Raw genomic sequence first — 22,315 nt, 5'->3', positions numbered from 1 at the left:
CATTTCTTTTATTGATTCTTCTTCTTCTTCTTCTTCTTCTTCTTCTTCCCCTGGGAACTTCTTTTTATTGGTTGCTTCAATTTCCTTAAAACTCCGACCTTCCCCACTTCATCACATCCTTTGGTTTTCTTCAACAACCCCATCCTCAGTTATTCTCTATTCTTTTTTAAAGAAGAAAAAAAAATCTCTGTTCTTCACCATTTTATAATGATCTACTTGTACCGTATAGTTATTTATAGATCTTGGGTGTATATTTGCACCTCGCCCTCTTTTAGGTTGAGCTCTCTGGTAAGAATTTTTTTTTTTTTTTCAAAAGGATTATCATATATCAAGGGCCAGAGGTCACTCAAGGATAAAGATTAATGTGTTTATTGCAGTCATTAGAACAGTAGTGTATTGTTTGTGGTGGAAGTTTGGTATGATTAGATTATTTACGAGGACGGTTCAATGAGAACTTGTTTATGTTGGGCATGAAGACAACAATATTGTAGTCAGCTGGAAAGCAGACCAACGGAATAGAGTTCCACAGGTGGGCAGTTCTAGGAAGAAAGCTTCGTTCATGGAATTCACGTTTAGGTTTAGACACTGATAGAGAGTAGGGGAATTTATCGATCGTGATTTTTGCTAGCTGATTGTTTTTTGTGAAAGGTTGGCGAGAGAGGAGTATAGATTATTCAGAACCCAGTTTGTTATTTGCCAAAATTGGTGGGAATTAAGCTGCTGCTCAGCTACTTTGGACTTGACAGATAGACATACAACAAAAGGGAGGATGATATTCAATGAAAGAGTTAAAAGAGGACGGATGTTGTCTAAACTGACAATTCTGTTTTTCATTCATAACCAATAATAAAAAAAATATGATTTATAGTACACGAAAACGATGTGTAATCTAGATAAATAAAGGTCATAATTTTCTTACACCGAAACACATCTTATTTGGCATGCACTTTTTTTAAACTTAAAATTTTTTGCACAGTGCTATTTAATGACCAAACCATTGCCATTACTAACATTTCTAGCAGAGTGTTAGCACTGTCGACCAAAGGAAGAGTTTATCAGATGTGTGTCCGTGATACATGAAAGTAAAAGCAAGTTCAGTTGATAGAAAGAAGACGAAGGAAAACATAAGGAAGATGAGGGAACAAAGAATAAATAAAAAACTGACCAATTTTTTAAAAACATCTAATGCATGATGGGCTTTTCTTATGAAAAGCCTTTGCTGGTCTGGTTACACTCTCTGCTGTCAACGAAGCGATCTCATCAGAGAAGCCATCAATCTGGTTCCTCCACAGGACTGGGAGAATCCATGCGGCAGGCAGCATAAAATGTGGCTAAGAATGGTTTAACAAGATACTGAACTGATTCTGGGTATGACTGTGGCACAAAAACCTTGTGACTGTGGGTGAAAAACCTTTGAACTCACCACATTTTGACAGTCGTTTATAAAACTCAGTTGAGTCAAAATCATCCGAGACCCCCAAGTGGGCAAAAGGTCATCCTTGCATGCTGACATCTGTAGAAGTGGAATCGAACCCAAGACGCCCAGTTACAAGACCAGAGTGGTCTTGGCATCACCCCCCCCCATAGAAGTAGATTCGCCCGCTTACATGAGAGGCGAGAGCGGGCTACTTAAACAAGACATTTACGGCAACGAGTGTTCTCAAATATACGTCATCTTGCTGACACTTTACATGGCGCCGCCGATATAGGAAACCTGCTACAAACAACGTTGGAATATGGACGAACAAACACAGCAGACATTACTGCAATGGATCCTTGAGCTACAGCAAGAGAATATCGCCCTGCAAGGAGATGGAGGACAGTTGAGCAAGGAGACCTGACAGACCTACCATAAAACCGGACTCAAGTGATGGTGACTGGGCAATATACATTGACTCCTGGAATAGATACAAGGAGATGTGTGGGTTGGCGGAGCCAACAGCGTTAAGAAATGAGCTGAGAACAGCCTGTGCCCCAGAAGTAAACAGGCCGTTGTTTGACATGATAGGGGCAGAAATACTGAACATTGTCACAGAGGAACAGCACATAAAGCTTGTAGCCGTCAGAAGCCTACACAAAGAAGTGTACCAGCAAGAATTCCACTCTGTAAGGCAGAAGGAGGGGGAATCCATTACAGACTTCATGGCATGACTTCGATCAGTCGCAAAATTCTGTGACTTTTAAGTGACTTGTCCAAACGGGATAGGATGCAGTTGGAAAGTCAGCTACAACGATATGGTAACAGGACAAATGGTGGCAGGGCTGGCAAACCTGGAGCATCAAAGCAAGGTGCTGTCTGAGGCTGCAACACTTACGACACTGGAAGAAAAATCCAACAGGCTTATCAGCCTAGAGACTACAGACAAATCTATCTCCACAATAGTGTATACCCTACTACAATGAGCATACAAAGGTTAAGCCGCAGACAGCGGCCTCAGAAGAACCTGCCAGAAACATCCGAGGACCAACCGGTGCGTCGTAGCAGAAGGGTAACACAACCACCTAGGAGCCTATCCCCACAGACATGGGGCACGTCGCACGACTATTCCAGAGCCTCAAAATATTGAACCACAACTCAAGTATCTTGTCGCCCTGGAAGGGGGAAGGTGTATAGAGGTGGAATCGAACCCAAGATGCTCAGTTACAAGACCAGAGTGGTCTTGGCGTCACCCCACCATAGAAGTAGACTCGCTCGCTTATATGAGAGGCGAGAGTGGGCTACTTAAAGAAGACATTAATAGCAACGCGGGTTCTCAAATATACATCGTCTGAATTTAAAAAACAAAATCTTCAGTAAAGCATAAATTTCTCTTTCCATCATTCCCTTTCTCTCTCTTGCAAAGAGAAAAGAATTGTATTGTTTTAAGCAGTTGAATCGGGATAGTGAATGAGACACGTGCTTTGGCTCTCTTAACTGTTTGGGCCATGGTCGAGAATAAATTTCAAAGCTGAAATGCTTCTTACAGTTAATAAAATAATTTTATTTTCATAAAAAAATATCTTGTGTTCTGTGTTTTGTTCAATTTCAGTAAACGGCCCCTGCTATCAACAATGATAGAATGCTGCCTATCAAGATGACCAGACCCACACCAGCACGTCAAGTCAACCCTAATGATTTATCTTTGAAATCTTTTTTGTTTTTTTTTAATTCAAATTTTCACCCCAAACAACGCACAATGCCACTTTGAAGTAGAGGGCTACTATTGGGGACATAAGTTCCAGGTTAGGGTTAGGGTTAGCAGAATCCCAGAAGCGAGTTCCAAAGTTTAGCAGTTCTGGGGAAAAAACTCTTGGAGTAGAAGGCTTTCTTACACCTAGGGATCTCTACTGTGAAGGGGTGGGATTTAGCTACTTGTCGGGTTTGTCGGGGGGGGGGGTCACGTCGAAGGGGTACAAGTGCTTTAGTTCGTCAGAGCATTTACCATTAAAGTACTTGTAGAACAGGCAAAGGGATGCAACATTCCGTGGATGGGACTGAAGCCTAGATGACAGTACGGAACCTATCAGGTTGGCGGCTTTCTTTTGAATCAAGAAGTGAGAGACAAGTAGCAGATGCATCAGCCCAAATATGACAACAGTACTCCATACATGGGTGAATGGTGGCCTTTTAGAGGTACAGGATACTTTCAGGTGTAAGTAGTTTTCTAGCACGGTAGAGAAAGCCCACCTTCTTCGCAGCAGCCTTGGCAATGCTCCCAATGTATCTATTCCAGTCCACGTTCCCTGTAAACGTTAGGCCAAGAAATTTAAAGGAAGTACTTTCGGGTAATGTGTTCTTGGCCATTGCTATTGGTGGTAGAGAAGGTTTCTTGTAATTATTGAAGGAAACAAGCTTAGTCTTGGCAGCATTGAATGTGACCATCCATTTTTGTCCCCATTCCACTACAGATTGGAGGTCATCCTCTAGTGTTCATATGCCTATTGCTTATTCTCCTGGGGAGCTGGTTGCCATGCCAAGACATAACAACAGCTCCAGAGATGTCCCCACGACAAACCAAATAACTCTCCCTGTCACATAATCATAGCATATATGGTGCCGTAAAAGCAGGAAACACCTTGAGAAAAAAAAAATCCCCAGAGAAAACAAACCAAAAAATCAACAAGTAGACGAAGATAAATCCACTGAAAATGCAACAGCGACCAACCACTAGATGAAAACAACCCAAGAAAACGTTGACTACACGAATCAAAATCCACAGCCTATACAAACGACCAGACCAACACCATCAGATGTACCTATTTACTGTGCCTCCCCACGGGACAGAGTTAGACACCAGGGTCGTTTTTTAACTCAATGTAGCTCGTCAAGTGAACCCTAGTGATTCATCTTTGATATTTTTTATCGTTTATGTGCCTATCGTTTGATATCGTTGGGGAACTGGTTGCCATTCTCAGAATGTAATAACAGTTCAAGAAACGTCTTCACAATAAAACCGAGTAATTCTACCCGGCAAACGATCGTGCTACATGACAATTTATGTTGTTAGCCATTGGAACCATGACTAGTTGTCGATATTGTCAGCATTGGCAATGGATGACTAAGTTTGATTAGTGAATTCATTGGAAGCAGCCAACTTAATCGATACAGGGTGAATGCTGCCTCAAGACAAGAAGATAATGTATGGCAATCTGTAAAACATTAAACAGATGATGATGATGATGATGATGATGATGATGATGGCCAAAGCAAACGACATATTCAAAAATAATTTTAAAAATTGTAGAGCAAAATTTAAAGTAAAAAGAATCCCGGACAACACTGGATGTTGTGTAGCAGGGGATCACATTAAAAGATGATGCGGAGTTCATATTGGGGTACATATATTTAAAAAAATTTTTTAATTACATTTTCACCCCAAACAAGGCACATTGCCACTTTGATGTAGGGGGCTACTATTAGGGACACAGGATACAGGGGTGGGGAGTTGGGCAGCAAGATGTTGGTTCACGTTACACTTGAACTTCTGCATGTCAGTACAGTTGGGGAAGCAGGAACCTGGCAGGGAGTTCCAAAGTCTAGCGGTTCTGGGGAAGAAACTACTGGAGTAGAAGACTCTCTTACATCTAGGGATCTCAACTGTGAAGGAGTGGGATTTAGCTGCTTGTTGGGTTTGTCGGGGGTATTTAGGTAGAGGGGGTACAAGTGCTTGCAGCTCGTCGGAACATACACCGTTAAAGTACTTGTAGAACAGGCAGAGGGATGCTACATTGCGTCGATGGGACAGAGGCTGAAGCTTGGATGATAGTTCAGGACCTATTAGGTTGGCGACTCTCTTTTGAACCTTGTCTAGGAGCGAGAGACTAGTAGCAGATGCACCGGCCCAAATATAACAACAATACTCCATACATGGGCAAATGGTGGCCTTATAGAGGTACAGGATACTTTCAGGGGTCAGTAGCTTTCTAGCACGGTAGAGAGAACCTACCTTTTTCGCAGCGGTCCTGGTAATGCTCTCAATGTAATTGTTCCAACTCATGTTTTCTGTGAACGTTAGGCCGAGGAGTTTAAAAGACGTGCTTTCAGATAAAGAGTCTTTGGCCATTACTATTGGTGGTAAAGAAGGTTTCTTGTTATTGAAGGAAACAAGTTTAGTCTTGGCAGCATTGAATGTGACCATCCAGTTTTGTCCCCATTCCACTATAGATTGGAGGTCATCTTATTTACATGGAAAGGGGACAGCCCTTTTGCATGTAACACCGGGTATGTACAGCTAGTTTTCAACTAAAGCATAAAAGTTAATCTTTATTAAAAGTACATCTTGAATTGGAAGCCATGTTTAATTTCAGATGAGTTTGCAATGGGTAGCTATTCTATACAAGTCCTGGATATACTTGAATTAATTTGAGTCATCAGTTCCTATTAGCAGCATTTATAAATAAAATCTCCCAACTTTCAGAGGTCATACCTCCATTATATATACAAAATATTGCAACAGCTTTCATCTGTGATCAGCCATGAAGACGAGAGAAAGAAAATTGTGCACATATTAAGTCAACAAAATCAATGTTGGAAATATCGGTTCAAATCAATATAATTATTTACAGAAGACAATAAGCAAGTGGATACTCAACACAACCACTCTCCCATAACTGTCACGGCTAAAACCTGTTACCTCAACTGATAACCATTACAAGGTTCTGCTTCATGTTTTTTTAATGGCATATCAACCTGTTCCTGTGCATTTAAAGATTAAACAGAGGTCAATACTCGCGTGGTCTGATTACTCAGCTTGAAATGTTAGAATCCAGTTAGTTCTATAGAATCATTTTCAATCGCAATTTCGGTAATTCCATATGGTTTCTCTCCAAGACGTCTGCTGCTGACAAACTTATCCCAACTTCAATATAAGAATGAAAAAAGAGCACAAAGCGTGGCCTCAAAGAAGTTTGGAAGAAGAAAAATGAACTCAAATGGTGAAATACTCCTAACGAAGTGCTCTGAACGCCATTGGCAATCCCAAACACATTCTTCAACTTCCCAGATAAATGGTACAATTCCAGAAGCATCCAAGATCTAAGCAGCATACTCTTTTGGATGCTATCATTTCTAGGAGGTCTGATCTGTAGAACTCTCGCAGCACCAAAGTTATTTTATGATCTGTGCCAAAACATAACATAAAAACCTCCTCCTATGACGAAAAAAGGGTCACAACCTCCCAAGAAATTGAACGTTGAGAAGTTGACGAGCCAAAGTGAGAAGGGCAGGCTTATGACCATGATCAACGAAAATCTAATGGTATCAACTTGTACTGATGAAGAACGGTAGGAAACCCTGAAAGATAGTCTATAGTGCTGCATCAGATGTCCTCAGGAAACCTACCACGAAGCACGCCAATTTGGCTTGATGAATCCAGTGAAGAAATTATGGAATTTATCAGCTTAAAGAATTTGCTGTTTCACAAGGCACTAACTAGTAGACGTACTAGAGCAACAAAAAACAAATACAAGCCTAAAATCTGCAAAAGAAACTACAATGTATGAAAAAAAACTGGTGGACAAAGAAGATGACCAAAATGACTCCAAAGCATTCTTCACATTTTTTAAGGAAGTATATGGTTATCATAGTGACCAATCAGCATTGAAGATGGTGCTGGCAGCATCCCACAACTACCTATCAGGTATCACATGTACAAGCCGCCAACCGCAGAAGAATTGAACATTGCTATTAAAACAATGAAGTGTGGAAAATCCATGGGACCAGATGGTATAGCACCGGAAATATATTAACATGGTGAATCAACATAACAAAATAAATTTTTGCAATTATTCTGCAACATATGGTCAATGACAGCAGAAGTCTCCCAGGATTTTAAGGCTGCTACCATTTTGACAATATACAAAAAAAAGGAGACTGTGCAAAATGTGGAAATCATAGAGGATTTTCACTTCTTTTAGTAGCAGAAAAGATATTAGTAAACATTCTATAATTTCAATTCTTGACTGAAGACATTCTTCCTGAGAGCGAGTGTGGATCCAGAGGAAAGAAATCAATTCAAGACATGATATTCACACTGCGGCAACTACAAGAAAAATTTGCTGAACAACGTCAACCTCTTAGTCATCTTTGTAAACTTCAGCAAGGCTTTTCACACGATTCACAAAGAAAATATTGAGACACTAAGGTTTTCCACCAATCTTCATCAGAGTGCTACGCAACTTTCACAAAAGCAAGTCTTTGCACCAACTTTATTTTCCTTGCTGCAGTTCTTCATGTTCAAGCCAGAAGTGATGGAGACCTTTCCAACCTCAGGTAACTGACAGCAAAGAATAAAATGCTGATACAAGAACTTCTTTTTGCGGAGGATTCTGCACTTGTGACTCACAATGTTAAGGCAATGCAAAATCTACTGACAACCTTTGCTGGAGCATCAAAACGATTTGGACTAACGATCAACATCAAGAAAGCAGAAGTTCTAATCCAAGAAAACTATAACATAAAGTCGAATCCTCAAGAAGTTGTCCTAAATGACATCCAACTGATCGCAATAGACAAGTTCACCTACTTAGGCAGTTTCAACAATGGAACAGTAGACACAGAAAAGAATTCAATCTTCAGCTTAAGCTTTTGGGAAAGTGAGAAGCCGTCTGTGGAATGAGAGAGGAATCCATAAAAAGGTTACAGAGCGATTGTAATTCCAACACTTCTGTACAGCTTGGAAACATGGACCCTCTACAGACAGCACATAAGGAAACTTGAAAAGGTACAATAGATACACCTTCGCCAACTAATGAACATCTTGTGGAAAGACCAAGTCCTGGAAAGGGCAAAAGTGTCCAGTGTTGGAGAAATGATCACCATATGTCAGCGAAGGTGGCCGGGACGGGAGAGCAGCAGACTACCAAAATCTATTCTCTATGGAGAGCTAAAAGAAATATTAAGGAAAGCTGGAACACAATGACTATGCAACAAAGACATATTCAAGAGACATCTATAGACCATCAATGAGTACGATAATTGGAGAAGAAAGGCCGAAGCTCATGTCTCTTGGTGGTGGCTGGCACAGGAGATGCCATCAAGAAAAAGACATGCACAGTTGTGGACAGACAAGAGATTACGCAAGCTGAAACCTGTATCTCTATTTGCTGAGGTGGCTTATGTGTCAGTTGTAGTTAGACTTTTAAGAAAGCGATTGGGTTTGCCTCATATTTACATTACAGGTGTTAAGTATACTCCACTCCATGTCATCATTAAAATACAATGGACTGCTGCTGCTGATGAAACAGACGGATACTCGTGCGATCTGATTATTCAGCTTGACATGTTAGAACCCGGTTCGTTCTATAGCGTCATCTATACTATTAATTCTAAATGTTCATTTATTTATTTATGTGTGTGTGTATATATAAAAATAACACTTTTGAACGGATGCACCGAATTGAAAAATTCTTTTTTTTTCCCTGAAAGGTGTGAGTTCCTAGATTGTCCTTATCTATATATGGTTCATAACGAACAACGCTAAGTCACACAAAAAGTCCGAAATAAGGGTTTTTGGGCTGCTTCATGCAATTGTCGAAAAAGTTACCTGCCCATGTCAACGGAATTTAGTACTGTCTGTATACAGTCGAGGTAATATTTTTCGACATACGAACAGGACTTGTGGCGCAATGGATAACGTGTCTGACTATGAATCAGAAGATTCCAGGTTCAAATCCTGGCAAGTTCGTAACAATTTTAACCATTTTATCCAATGTTTACTGATTAACCTTACCATTAGTTAAGATATTTTTGTTTTTTCAATGATTTTATTTTGTGCATATGGGAATTTCCCATACTCTGCATTCACAAGGTAAGTGTTGATGGCAAGACGATGTTGAGTGTACTAATCTGATATGCAACAAAATTCCACCCCTTTACTGCTAAGGTTATTAGATGCTGGAAAGTCTTCTACTCTAATAGTAGGTATCCCAAACTAGCCTAGTTTAGGATGCGAAAACTGGTAAATAAAGTTAAATTTCCCTTAACTTCAACTTGCAATATCTCGTTTATTTTTTGGGTTATTTTGATAAAGTTTTGATTTAAATAAAGTTTAATTTTTTTGCTTTATAGATATATAATTTTTTTTCTTGTGTTTTTAATTTTTTTTTTTTTCATGCTACTTCAAGTTATGTCACTAATTTTGGTGAACACGGCTTATTTTTTTACACAAAAAAAATGTTGGTGTTTTTCAAATTTGGTGCGTGTGATATTGTGAGTCTCTACGTATAAAAAAATTGTACCATTTTGAAGAAAAAAAAGGTTACTTATCAATATGGTCAGCTTAAAAAAGGGTTTTAAGTTATTTTTCACAAAAAAATCCAACTTGAAAACTTCAGTGAAAGAAATATGAAAGAAATTCAATTGAAAAAATTCCAAAAATCGCACCGTTTTGTAGAGAAATATCTCCTCTTTAATAATCTGTTGATATCATATTACTAGGCTAATAAATCAAGTGACCAAAGTACGAAGTATCATCACGAACATCAACTGTCAGCACGACCCAACAAAAACATTCACTATGGATTTGTTTTTGTTTATTTAAAAGTTATAGAAAGTTATTGTTTAAAATAATATTTTTAGTGCGACAAGCGTGTCAATAAAAGAAATGAAAATTTACAATTTAAAAAAAATGTCAGTTGTTTATTTTCTATATCTTCTTTCAAACTTTCATATGTTCTTTGCTTTACCTTCTTTCGGTTGGATAAACTTCAGCATTGTTAAATTATCTTTTGAAAATTAAACTGAGTACATTATAAACCAAAAAAACATTTTTAGTTGCATGTGACTGTGACGGAAAATTTTTTTTTTTCATTTAAAAAAATGTGCCTCATTTTTTTGTTTACTTATTTCTCTTATGTTCTGTCGGGCGTGTTTGATATATCTAACATTTTGTTAAATTATTTTTTTATTTGACTGTATAGTTAAATTACTTAAAAAACAAAACAAATATTAACAAAAATCTAGCTAAGTTTTAAGTTACGTGCAACAAGTCATGTGTAAATAAAAAAATTAATTTCACGTGAATTTTTTGGTTTATGTTCTATCGAGCGTTTTTGATAAATTTGAAGATTTTGTTAAATTTTTTTTTTAATTACACTTAAGAACTGAAAATATAATTAAGTTATGTGCACATGGTACTTAAATGAAAAAATTAATTTCACTGTAAAAATCATTTTTTTTTTTTTAAATAATTCCCGAGATGGTACTTCTACAGTTTATTGCTGAAAGTGGAGATGCCATTTTTTTTTTTTTTTGCGCACCTGTCGTTAAAATCTGAGAAATCAGTATTTTAAACTATGACCGAAGTTAGAAATAAATAACAAAAAAATTAAACTACATATTAATTATTTTCGGAAAGAACTATGAAAAAAAGTAAATGAAGAAAGTGAAAGAGAACATATATCCGTGATTATTTAATTGAAAATGTTTCAATTTAATTCATGAAAACGGGAAAGTTTTTCATGAAACGTATATATATTTTTATTATTAAAAACAGAGAATGAAAAATTATTAAAAACAGAAAATGAAAATGACATATTCATAATTGTCTAAACTGGGCGAGCGCCACTTGAAAACCAAAACAGTTACTGTATAAAAATGTATCGAAATATAATTGTAAAAACATTTATTGAAAAGTTTGCGTGAGAAAATATAATTTTAATAAAATAATTTTGTAATGAAAGCAACATTGGATTTTTATAAAATAGTTTTTTTTTTCTGAACAAATAAATAATTTTAATAAAGCATTTTTTTTAACTAAGGCAACTTTAAAGGGTCAACAAAAAATTAATTCAAATGAAACTGAAAAATCATTATCTAGTTTAATTTTTTCTTATTTATTTCATGCTTCGGTCATAGTTTAAAATACTGATTTCTCCCCCCGGATTTTAACGACAGGTGCACAAAAAAAAATGGCGTATCTATTTTCGGCGGTAAACTGTAGAAGTACCCCCGAGACCTATATGTTCTATCAGGTGTTTTTGATAAACTTGAACTGAAATATCTCAAGGTTGTGTTGGGTGTCAAAATCAACACCAGTGGAAATAAACTTCAACTGGAAGCTGCTCTGTCTACTTGAAGAAATCCAGTTGATTCATTTCCACCTCCAAAGTAACAAAAAAGTCCCTTAGTGAATCTGCTGAACATTCAGATAACTCCTGCAGTTGTGATGAAGAACCATCTCAGGATATCTTTAGTTATGAGCATCAAGGACAATGGGTTGCTGTCTACTATGACACCAACTTTTACATTCGTCAACTCATTGAGGTTATATCTGCATCCAGCACTGTAATAAAATTTTTATCGCAAACCAAAGGTAGAAAAGATTTTTTTCTATGGCCTTTGTTAGATGACATTGTACAGGTACAGTCAGCATTTGTTTTACAGATGGCGTTTTGAGATAATGCCAGTTTCAAGTGATGGTAGGATTTGGAGTGATCCTGATATATCTACCATAGAAGAATTCTGAGAGAAAATAAGGAAAGGAATTGTAGTAAGACCTCTGCCTATAAAATATCTTACTTGTTTACTTGTCTTTTAAGTTGAAAGTTTTTCAATGCTTGAAAAAAAAAATGAGTTGTGACTTTTTGTATAACAAATTTCTAAATCTTATTGTTGCCAGTCCTTTTTTGGCAAGTTTAAATTCCCTAAAGTAAAAATATTTCTGTGGCAAAAAGTTTTGTTATTAGAAACAAGGCAAACATTTTTTTGAATTCCTCACCCAAAAATGAGTAAAGTTGCAAAGTTTTAAGTTTCTACTTCCAATGGTTACATTTTTACAGCAATTTCAGTAATGTATACTTTTGACTCATTTTTTCTTTTTTACCCTTTTTTGCCTTTTTTACCAAATTGTCTGTTCGACTGCTTTTACATGATCCACAATTGAGTGGTTTTATCAATTTATAATCAAAAGAAAAAATTATCTTGATCTCTAATGTGTTATGAATCATACTAAGAAGATTCAATACATTAGCTATTGAAATTAAATTGATATGAACAGTCAAAGTTGCATTTGCGTGTCATATTTGCACTTTTTCCCGTTGGTAGTGGGATTTTGCCTAGTGTTTAGGTAGGTTTCATCTGATAATTATTGCTTTCATTAGTATTAATTTTCATTTACCACAAGATGACATTACATTTATAAGGATTTTCACTTGTTAGTAGCTTACATTTTTAGTTATATACTATGAAATTTGACTTCTGGACCATGATAGTAAATTTTCAACTTTCCAACAAACTTTGAACGATCCTAACTTGATGGCTAATTGAGCTATCAAAATAAATTTAGTATTTTTGTTTATGGTTTAAACAAAACTCTATATGACCACATTAATTTTTTTTAGATATAATGAAAATAAAATTTTGGTTTGGGATACCTACTAATAGTTTCTTCTCTCAGATTGCCAGACTTTAGAATTCCCTCCCTGTTTCCTGCTTCCCTGATTGTATTGACATGCAGACATTTCAATGTAAAGAAAACAGATATCTCACAACTCAACTCCCTACAATCTCCTGTTAGACATGATCCCAAATAGTAGCCCCTTATGTTCTAAGTTGTAATACACCATGTTTGGGATTTAAAAAAAAAGTACAACAATAAAAACCCCGAAAAAAAAAAAAAACAACAACAAAAATATCATTTCCACCATTCACCAATAAGAGCTACATCAAGATACACCTAAAGAAGGTCCGAGGTTATATTGTCTGAAATGTGAGAATAATAGTTCGAACAATCAAAATCCTTATCTAAAAAGTTCAGAAACAAAAATTGTTTTGTTCTAAACTCTTGTTTGTCATTTTGAGGTCTTTCAACAATGATGATATTTCTCTCCCACCATGAGAAATGTGACACAGGGGTCAGAAAGTGGAATTGAAAAGTCAATGTCCCTGAGGAGAAGCATTCTCACACTGCAAAAAATGTCTAGGCAGCCCCGTCGATATTCTATTGTAGAGGCACCTCAGGCAATTAACAATAAACTAACCCCTTCCCAAAAAAGGAAGGAAAAGCATAGGAATGTGAACCTCCTAGAACTGCACAAGACCAGCATGATATTGTAGTCAACAGAGAAAAGGAAAAACTTCATTACAAGAATAGTCTAGACTCTGTTGATTTCCCCCCACCCCACCCCCAAGGGAAAAAATTCTTGGCTCTCAGCAGTGATACTGTGAAAAAATTATGGTAACCATGAATGATTTTTTTTATTAATTGTCATGTCAGAATAACTTTTTCATCAAAGTTTCAACATCTGTTACAGTGTGTGCGTGTGTGAGAGAGGAAGGGGTTACATTTTCACCATAGGTTTTCTATTCCATTAAATGTACCCGTTATTCCATGACATACATTGAAATTTTTGTTAACCTACTGGTAACAAATGTTAAATCTGTTTGCAAATCACAAATAATCACAATCAACAACATCTGGAAATTCACTGAATATTTTATATATTTTGTGATTCGTTCCATCAAAGATTTCGTGTCCTTTTATGCATAGTTTGTTGCATTCCCATGGTTTCATTTTACTAGATGTTTTTTTTATTTTGTTTTAATCATAATGATCACAAGATGAAAGAACAACAATTTGCCACCCCCTCCTCCCCATCTTCACAAGTTTTCTTTACTTTTATAAATTTACATCTGCGTTGTGATCAAATGGTTAGAATGGAAATGTTCTAATCACTCAGGCCTGGGTACATTCCCACCTAGCCAGTGTTTCAAATATGGTAACACCCCTCCACCTCACCTCAAAAAAAAAAAAAAAAAAATCTATAGAATCTATATGATTATACAACTCTTGCTTGAATCTGGTCATCCATGATGGGGGGATTCCATCTTTTAAAAAAATGATGACAGGTGAAATATATATATATATATATTTGTAGTCATCGACATACAGTCCTGTTTCGTTGTATCACAACTCATCAATGGCGCTAGATTAGCATCTCTCCCAAGCCAATGATTGAACCAAGAACCGTCGTGTTGACAGTCGGCAGTTCTCCCACTCGACCATGGAATCGACGCCTGTAAATAACTCGTCGGAATGTCTATTTAAATAGACACCCGCCACCACTTTTATAGTGCTCAAATCGCCTGTTCGTAAACAAACAAACAATGAGCTTCGCATTTTCAGCCAATTAAGTAGCGGGTGACATTATTTACGACAGTGCTCTACCTCTATATATATGTGTGTGTGTGTGTGTGTTTTAACTCTGTGGACCTTATATATGTATGCATCATTACAAAATCTGAAAACTGGGGGAGAAATTGCAATTATTTAAGGAAATAAATGGTAAGATGGTCAACATCTTGAAATTTGAAATATAGACTTTTATCATTTATTTGTTATATATATATAAGTTCAATATAATAATAAGAATTGTCTCTATAATAATAAATATATAATCTGAATTAAAATATATTTAAGCGTATCTTATGACCGGAAAATGCCGAGCAGTTGTCCATGAAATTCACAATTCACAATCCTTTCTGCAAGCCAATCCAAATTAATTCCCATGCAAAACAAAAAACAAAAAAACTTGATTTTTTTAAGTTCAGCAAAGGTCATCAAAAGCGAAGCCTCTTTTTAAAACTCACATTACACATCTATCATTTCTCTTCATGCAACACATGTCCTCAACCCTCATTGGTTTCACTTACATATATTATCAGAGTGCATACATATGTCTGATAGACTCTTGCCTTGGTCGACAGTGGTAGCGCTCTTTTAGTTAGTAACTAGCTGTATATACCCGGTGTTGCCAGGCTGAAACATATTGGCAGGCGGAGGGTTTAGTCCTATGCTATATAAGATAAACTGAATATCTTAACTTCTTACAATTTTCATTAAAGTGGGTCATATGTTTTTTTTTTATAAATAATTTTACCAATAATTCCTCATAAGTTTTAGTTTCGGTTTCGATTATAGCTAATGGTTCTCCAATAATCTATTTTTTAAAAATAATTTTATCAAGAATTCTTCATAAGTTTTGGTTTCGATTTAAGCTGATCAGCCCAAGTCATGTAGATATATTTTTTTATTTTTGAAATCGCAACTTTATAATATATAAAAATCGATAGAACATTAACTCTATAATTATATATACAAAATCTGCAAGAATTAAAATATCATATTTAAACATATTTTACGACCCGGCTACGCCGAGCATCCCTGCTACCTTGAATAAATACTTTTGCAGTTTTAACAAAAGAGCTACAATAATGTCAGAGCGTCTCCATTTACACTGAATATCTACAGAATGCCAGCATCAGTATATCACATATGAATAAGAACTGCTAGACAGGATTCTGCTTTTCCAACTGTACCGACATGCAGAAGTTCAAGTGTAATCTGAACAGACATCTTGCTATTCATCTCCCTTCATAATACCCCTGCAATTTATGTTCCCGATAGTAGCCCCCTACTTTAAAGTGGCACTGTGGGGTGAAAATTGAATATAAAAAATTCTTGTGTAACCAATGTTTACAAATACCACAAAAGATTGAATTGCACTAGACTCCCTTTACCACAAACTGAGCAGAGGAACTTTCCACCATTATTTTCTTTATAAAATATGGCAGATCAAAACACCATGTCTAGATTATTCATTAAAATTTGATTTTCTTTGTTAAAAAAATGACTTGATTAATTTTACATGATTTTTAGAATATGCCATTTTCATTCCATGTCGCTACGTACATGCAAGATTCTTTTATAGTTTTTTTTTAAATTTTTTTAATTAGGTTGAATCCTGGACTTGCACCAAATTGTCATTTGTATCATTTGAATTTTTGAACCACTCTTCTCATCTTGGTTGTTATTCTCCCAACGTTTCAGCCAAAGTAACCCCCAAATTTGTTCAAGTGTAGCTTGATAACAATTCTTATTAATGAATGATGAAAAATAAAGTTATTGTTTTCTTTTCTGTTTTTTTTTTCAAAAGAACGATAGTCGTAAGAATTCAAAATGTGTGATGTGTTGCTGAAACGGAAAGAGCGTTGAGTCATTTCCATTTTCATATTTTAATTTTTTTTTTTTTTTTACACGGTGGTCACCATTTATCAAGGCCCGGAAGCCACTCAGGGATAAGGGTTATTGCAAGTACAGTACGTTAGTTTGGAGATTTAATGAAGTGTTCACTTAAGGGGGTGGTTCATCAGGAATTTGTTTACGTTGGACTTGAACACATCCAGGTTGTAATCAGGTGGGAAGCAGGCAAACGGAACAGAGTTCCACAGGCGTGCAGTTCTAAGAAAGAAGCTTTGTTCATGGAATCTACGTTTTGATTTAGGCACAGATAAAGAGTGGGGAAAATTTTTCACAGTGGATTCAGCTAGACGGGTGTTTTTCGTGAAAGATTGGCGAGGGGGGACCAGAGATTGGCGTTCAGACGAGCACCTTTGTTTTTAGATAAAACCACACAAATATATTTTAAATTCTAATGACTATGGTTTGTTGAAAAAAAAAAAAATTATTTTCACGATTCACCAATAAGAACCATTGTCAAGGTACACCTAAAGAAGGTCAGGGATTATATCGTCTGATTTGGTCTTGGTAACATTCACTCAGAACTTTACTGTCCACAACATTCCTCCCACTCTTTAATTTCACAAGTAGACCATCCAGTATTTTACAAGCGAGCCCCTCACAGACAAGCCATACAAAATTCCCTAGGCCAGTGGTTCCCAACTAATGTGCAGCAGAATTATTAATGGTGTGTCGCAAAGAGATAATAACTGGAAGCCATTTAATTTCATTTTGTATAAGAAAACCATTTAATTTCGCAATCATAATAACACCACTCATTTTCAACTCTAATTAAAAAAGCCATCAAAATTTTGTTACAATTCCCAACTTCACACCTATATGTGAACTGGGTTTTTCTTACCTAAACAACATTAAAAATAAAAACCCGAAAGATTTAAAACTATTGAAAAAGAGTAAAGAGTATATCTCTCTCACATTCGCCCACGTATTGCAGCAGTAGTTAAATAAACACCAATTCTCATTATATAATCTTCTTTGTTTTTTTTACATGGTAGTCACCACTTATCAAGGCCCGGAAGCCACTCGGGGATAAGGCTTATTGCATGTACAATAATCAATGGGATAGTATCGTAGTAATCGTTATTGCAAAGGGGCTTTATAAATAGAACACAGTATTTTTTCATGATAGGTGTGCCGCAAAAATTTAAATAAATTCAATAGTATGCCGCTATGTAGAAAAGGTTCGCCACCACTGCCCCGGGCAATGTTTTTTTAGATACAAAACAAAAAAAAAACAAAACAAAACAAAAACAAAAAAACAACAAAACAAAAAAAAAACTCAGTACAGATCCTTAATGTACTCTTACTTTAACATTAAAGCTGCAACTAAACTTGCTGTTAATTTTAACACAACTTTGAGAAATCCCGAAATGCCGATGTGCCTTCTACTCTAATAGGTTATTAACTCGAACTGCTCAACTTTGAAATTCTCTCTCGGTTTCCCACTTCCCTGACTGTACTGACATGCAGAAGTTCAAGTGTAGTGTGAATGGACATCTTGCTGCTCAACTCCCTGCCATAATGCCCCTGTAGATTTGGTCCCAAATAGTAACCCCTTATGTCCAAGTGACACTGTGCCTTGTTTGAGGTGAAATAATAAAAAAGAAAAAAAAATCTGTACATTGCTTGAAAAATCTTCACAAATCACTCGTCTGTCCCTAATTTATGCAAAGTCTACCAGGCAACATCTCTTGGTACTCTGTCGAAATCTTTCTCTGGATCCACAAAAGCAAAATACAGGTTCTTCTTCTTACCAAAGTACTTCTCTTGCATCTGTCTCAGGCTAAATATAGCACCAGTGGTATTTTGACAAGGCATAAAATCAAATTGCATTTCATCTTTGCATATCTGACATATGTGCTGCTCAATTATTCTCTTCATCATTTTCGCGACGTGGTCCATCAATTCTAAAACTCTGTAATTTCCTCTAACAAGTATTTCCCTCTTATCCTTGTAACAATTCATAATTATACTAACCTCTTTTATGATCGAGTTTGTCAAATATGTGACAATTTCAATGCCATTTCGATATAAGGGGGTAAGGTTACGTCGAACCATGCTTACAAGGACTATTGGTATTTTGACGAGGCATAAAATCAAACTGCACTTCATCTTTGCATATCTGACTTATTAGCAGCTCAATTATTCTTTTAATTACTTCCAAGACTTGATCCATCAATTTTAAGATTCTGTAATTTCCTCTAAGTACTTCTCCTTTAATCTTGTAAAAAATTTACAATTGTATTAAGTTCTTGGTCTTTCATGATAATCACTTCTTTTATGATCCAAGAATAAACATTATTTGTCATTAAGTTTCATTTTTTTTTTTTTTTTTACTTGACAGGTTCACCACTTATCAAGGCCTGAAGGTCACTTGAGGATAAAGGTTAAATGTTAGGCAGAGGTTGAGATAACATGATCAGTAATAGTGCAACTCAGGTGTAGCTAGATTATTTAAAAGGACAGCTCAACGGGAACTTATTTACATTTGATTTGAAAATGATTATGCTATAGTAATCCGGGAAGCAGCCCCACAGTACTGCTTCACAGACATACAGTTTTAAGAAACAAACTTTGCTCATGGAAATTTTTTCCAGTTTTAGACACATAGAAAGAGTGAGGGAAGTTGCTGATGATTGTTGTGGATAGACGTGTATTTGTTGTAAATGTTTTACAAACAGGGACCATAGATTGGAGCTCAGTCGAGTACCTTCCTTAGAAGTAATGACAGAATAGAGACAGACTCATAGCGTATTTTCTGCGAGAAAGCGGAAGCAGGGAGGTGAAAAGATCTTCACCCACTAAATTTTGAAGACAGTTTTGTACTCTGTTGAGGCAGGAAAGTATACTCTTAGAAGCTCAACTCCGGATGTGGCAACAGTATTCCGTCTTGGGATGAATTTGGCTCTTACACGAGTAGAAGATTGTGTTGGGAATGAGATACTTCCTGGTGCAGAAGTCTATAATTACTTTCTAATTTACTAAGCTGATAATCTTGTTCTTTGATATGACAGGGCTGCATAAAAAATGAATGTTTTACTTTTATTTAGAAGCACAAATGAAGTATAATATTGATGTCTGCTTATTACGATAAAAACAAGTCAGCCATTTTAATCTTTTATTAATAGACTAAAATGGCTGATATGCCGTTACTATTGTGATAATTTGATACACCAAAGTCTTCAAATCGATAAACAGAAATTAATTTTTGGTTTAAAAGCAAAGGTCAAGTATTATTGTTCATTCATGCTGCTAAAAAAAAAAAAATCAAAAGAAAACATTCATTCTCTCAATCACGTCTGATAAAAAAAAAAATAGCGATACAGTTAGTTCAGAGAATTGATAAAAAAATCGTTTTCAAATATCAGAGTAAAATTGGAGGTTAAAAAAAAAAATGGATTTTCTTCTTTCCCCTCAATTTAACAATTTATCGATTTACAGGTTTAGTCAAATATGAAGAAATTTGATAGAAAGCCAAAATTTCAGATTCAATAGAAGAAACGATATTTGAACAAAATATATTAGACAAAACACATAGACATACACACATATATATAAGAGAAAGGAGAGAACTTCAAAGCCTATGGGAGAGAACTTGTCTAAGGTCTCTCTGAATAGGGGTTTGTCAGGACAACCTGGCCTGAGGATACTTTTCCTTGCAAGTAAACTCTGACTAAATATTCAAAATCACAAAGTATTTGTGGCCCAAATAAGATCTCTTCAGTATGACTTACTTACACTGGCTCTTACGAGGAATGATGCACCTTCTCCAAGTGATGTTACCTTAAGACAGTGTGGAGCTGGATCTCCACCAGACCAGATGAATTCTTGTCCTAAAATCTGGCAAGACCAAGAGACCACAAGAATTATATACTACAGTTTAATCCAGATATAAGAGGCTTCTTGTAGTGGGATCCCTACAACTCTCTTATATCCGGGATTACTCTGTATATTAACAAAGGCTCTAATTTGGCCCCCTCCCCTGGAAAAGATTAGCACTCTCTTATATCAGGGTTTTGGGGTTAGAGTATCTTATATCCGGGTTATACTGTGTAACATATTTAAATGGCCAGTTGAGGTGAGGAAAATTGTCCTCTTCTTTACTAACTCACTGTTTGAGATGTAAAGGAGAACGTTAATAGAATATTTGAATATCTATGTATCGCGTATAGAGATCAAGTGTTAGCCCTGGAAAGGGGTCCAGGGGGCCCCTTGATTTCTAAAAACTTCGACTGAAGTTTAAAAAAAAAAAAACAATAATAGAATATTTTATTTTTATCATCAACTTTTCCTATTTCTTTAATTGCTCTATCTAGTGTATCGAGCTTTTTATCATCTTGATTGAGTCTCAATTTAAGTGCAACATTCATATTATTTAGATTCTTCCGACTACCGTTTTCATCTTGAGTGTAATTTTTACGTTTTCCATGGATGCAACCTCTGACCTTTTTTAGGTGTATCTTGTCGAACTCAGGAATCTGCACTAAATTTCAAACGGTTTGGTTGTTTTGTTTTTTACAGCATATCAACCCTTTTCGGGTTATTTAATGCCGAATCGAATTATTTTGAAAAAAAGTTTTATGCTTCAAGTTCTTTACATCTTCAAATATTTATTTGTAGAGTTTGGTTTGGTTGTTTTGTAGAAGGTTTTTATTCTTCATGCTCTTTTTATCTTCAATCATTAGTTCGTTGTGTTTGGTTTGGTTGTTTTGTAGCGGATTTTGTTTGTTTTTGTTCCCCCTGCCCTGCAGAACATGCATAAGTTTTTTTCAATGAGAGAGGGAAAAGAGTTAGAGCTTTAATGTTTGGTACATTTTAAGTAAGGAAACCAGTCGGGAAAGTGGGGGAGGGAGAAAGAGAAAAGAAAAAAAGGAAGGAAAGGTGGGTTCTTGTTTTTGGTTTTGCAGAACATAATTAAGTTTTGCAAAAGGGAATAGAAAAACAAAAAACGTCATTGTTAGGTGCATTTTATCTGTTTTTAATAAAATATGACTTGGGTGCCATCAGCTAGAATCAAAACCAAAACATGTCTCCAGCATTATTCGTTATCATCTGAGCTAAATCCATAAGCATATGAAAACTTTAAAAATTAATGTAGTTAAACGTATAAATGTATATTTGCGCATGTGTAGAAGATACACATTTAGTTGACTTACGCATGCCAAGTTCCAATCTTTCAATTTTGACATCTTAGCAACTATTTTTACCGGCTAAAAACAAAACTGAATTTGTTCCACAGGTTCAAATCCTCCTATCTATCAATTTTTAAGTCTGCAGACAAACAATTGATAGAATAGTTTGTTTTTTTTTAATTACATTTTCACCCCAAACAAGGCACATTGCCCCTTTGATGTAGGGGGCTACTATCAGAAACATAATTTGCAGGGATACTATGTAGGGAGTTGAGCAGCAAGATGTTCACATTACACTTAAACTTCTGCATGTCAGTACAGTTGGGGAAGCAGGAACCCAGAAGGGAATTCCAAAGTCTAGCAGTTCTGGGGAAGAAGCTATTAGAGTAGGTTTTCTTACATCTAGGGATCTCAACTGTGTAGGGGTGGGACTTTGCTGCTTGTCAGGTTTGTTGGGGGTATTTATGTCGAGGGAGTACAAGGGCTTGTAGTGCAGAGGAATGCAACATTTCGTCGATGAGACAGAGGTTGAAACTTAGATGACGGTTCAGGACCGATCAGGTTGGCGACTCTCTTTTGAACCCTGTCCAGGAGTGAGAAACTAGTAGCAAATGCACCAGCCCAAATGTGACAACAATACTCCATACATGGGCGAATGGTAGCCTT

At 36.1% G+C, this 22,315-nt stretch overlaps 1 protein-coding gene and 1 non-coding gene across 2 annotated transcripts in view; one reads left to right on the top strand and one right to left on the bottom strand.

Moving 5' to 3' along the window:
- The window catches only part of LOC145278762 (protein rogdi-like), an 82,407-nt gene that overhangs the window by 41,860 nt on the left and 18,232 nt on the right, over positions 1–22,315 (bottom strand). The gene's annotated exons all lie outside the window — the stretch shown is intronic.
- Trnah-aug (transfer RNA histidin (anticodon AUG)) lies at positions 9,092–9,164 on the top strand. The gene has a single exon. It is a non-coding gene; the product is annotated as a tRNA-His (tRNA).

Source organism: Euprymna scolopes, chromosome 1, assembly GCF_053919585.1.
Source record: "Euprymna scolopes isolate OS-2025 chromosome 1, ASM5391958v1, whole genome shotgun sequence".
NCBI classification, from domain to species: domain Eukaryota; kingdom Metazoa; phylum Mollusca; class Cephalopoda; order Sepiida; family Sepiolidae; genus Euprymna; species Euprymna scolopes.
Note: the sequence above shows the minus strand (reverse complement) of the source record. Positions and strands in the feature narration are given on the sequence as shown.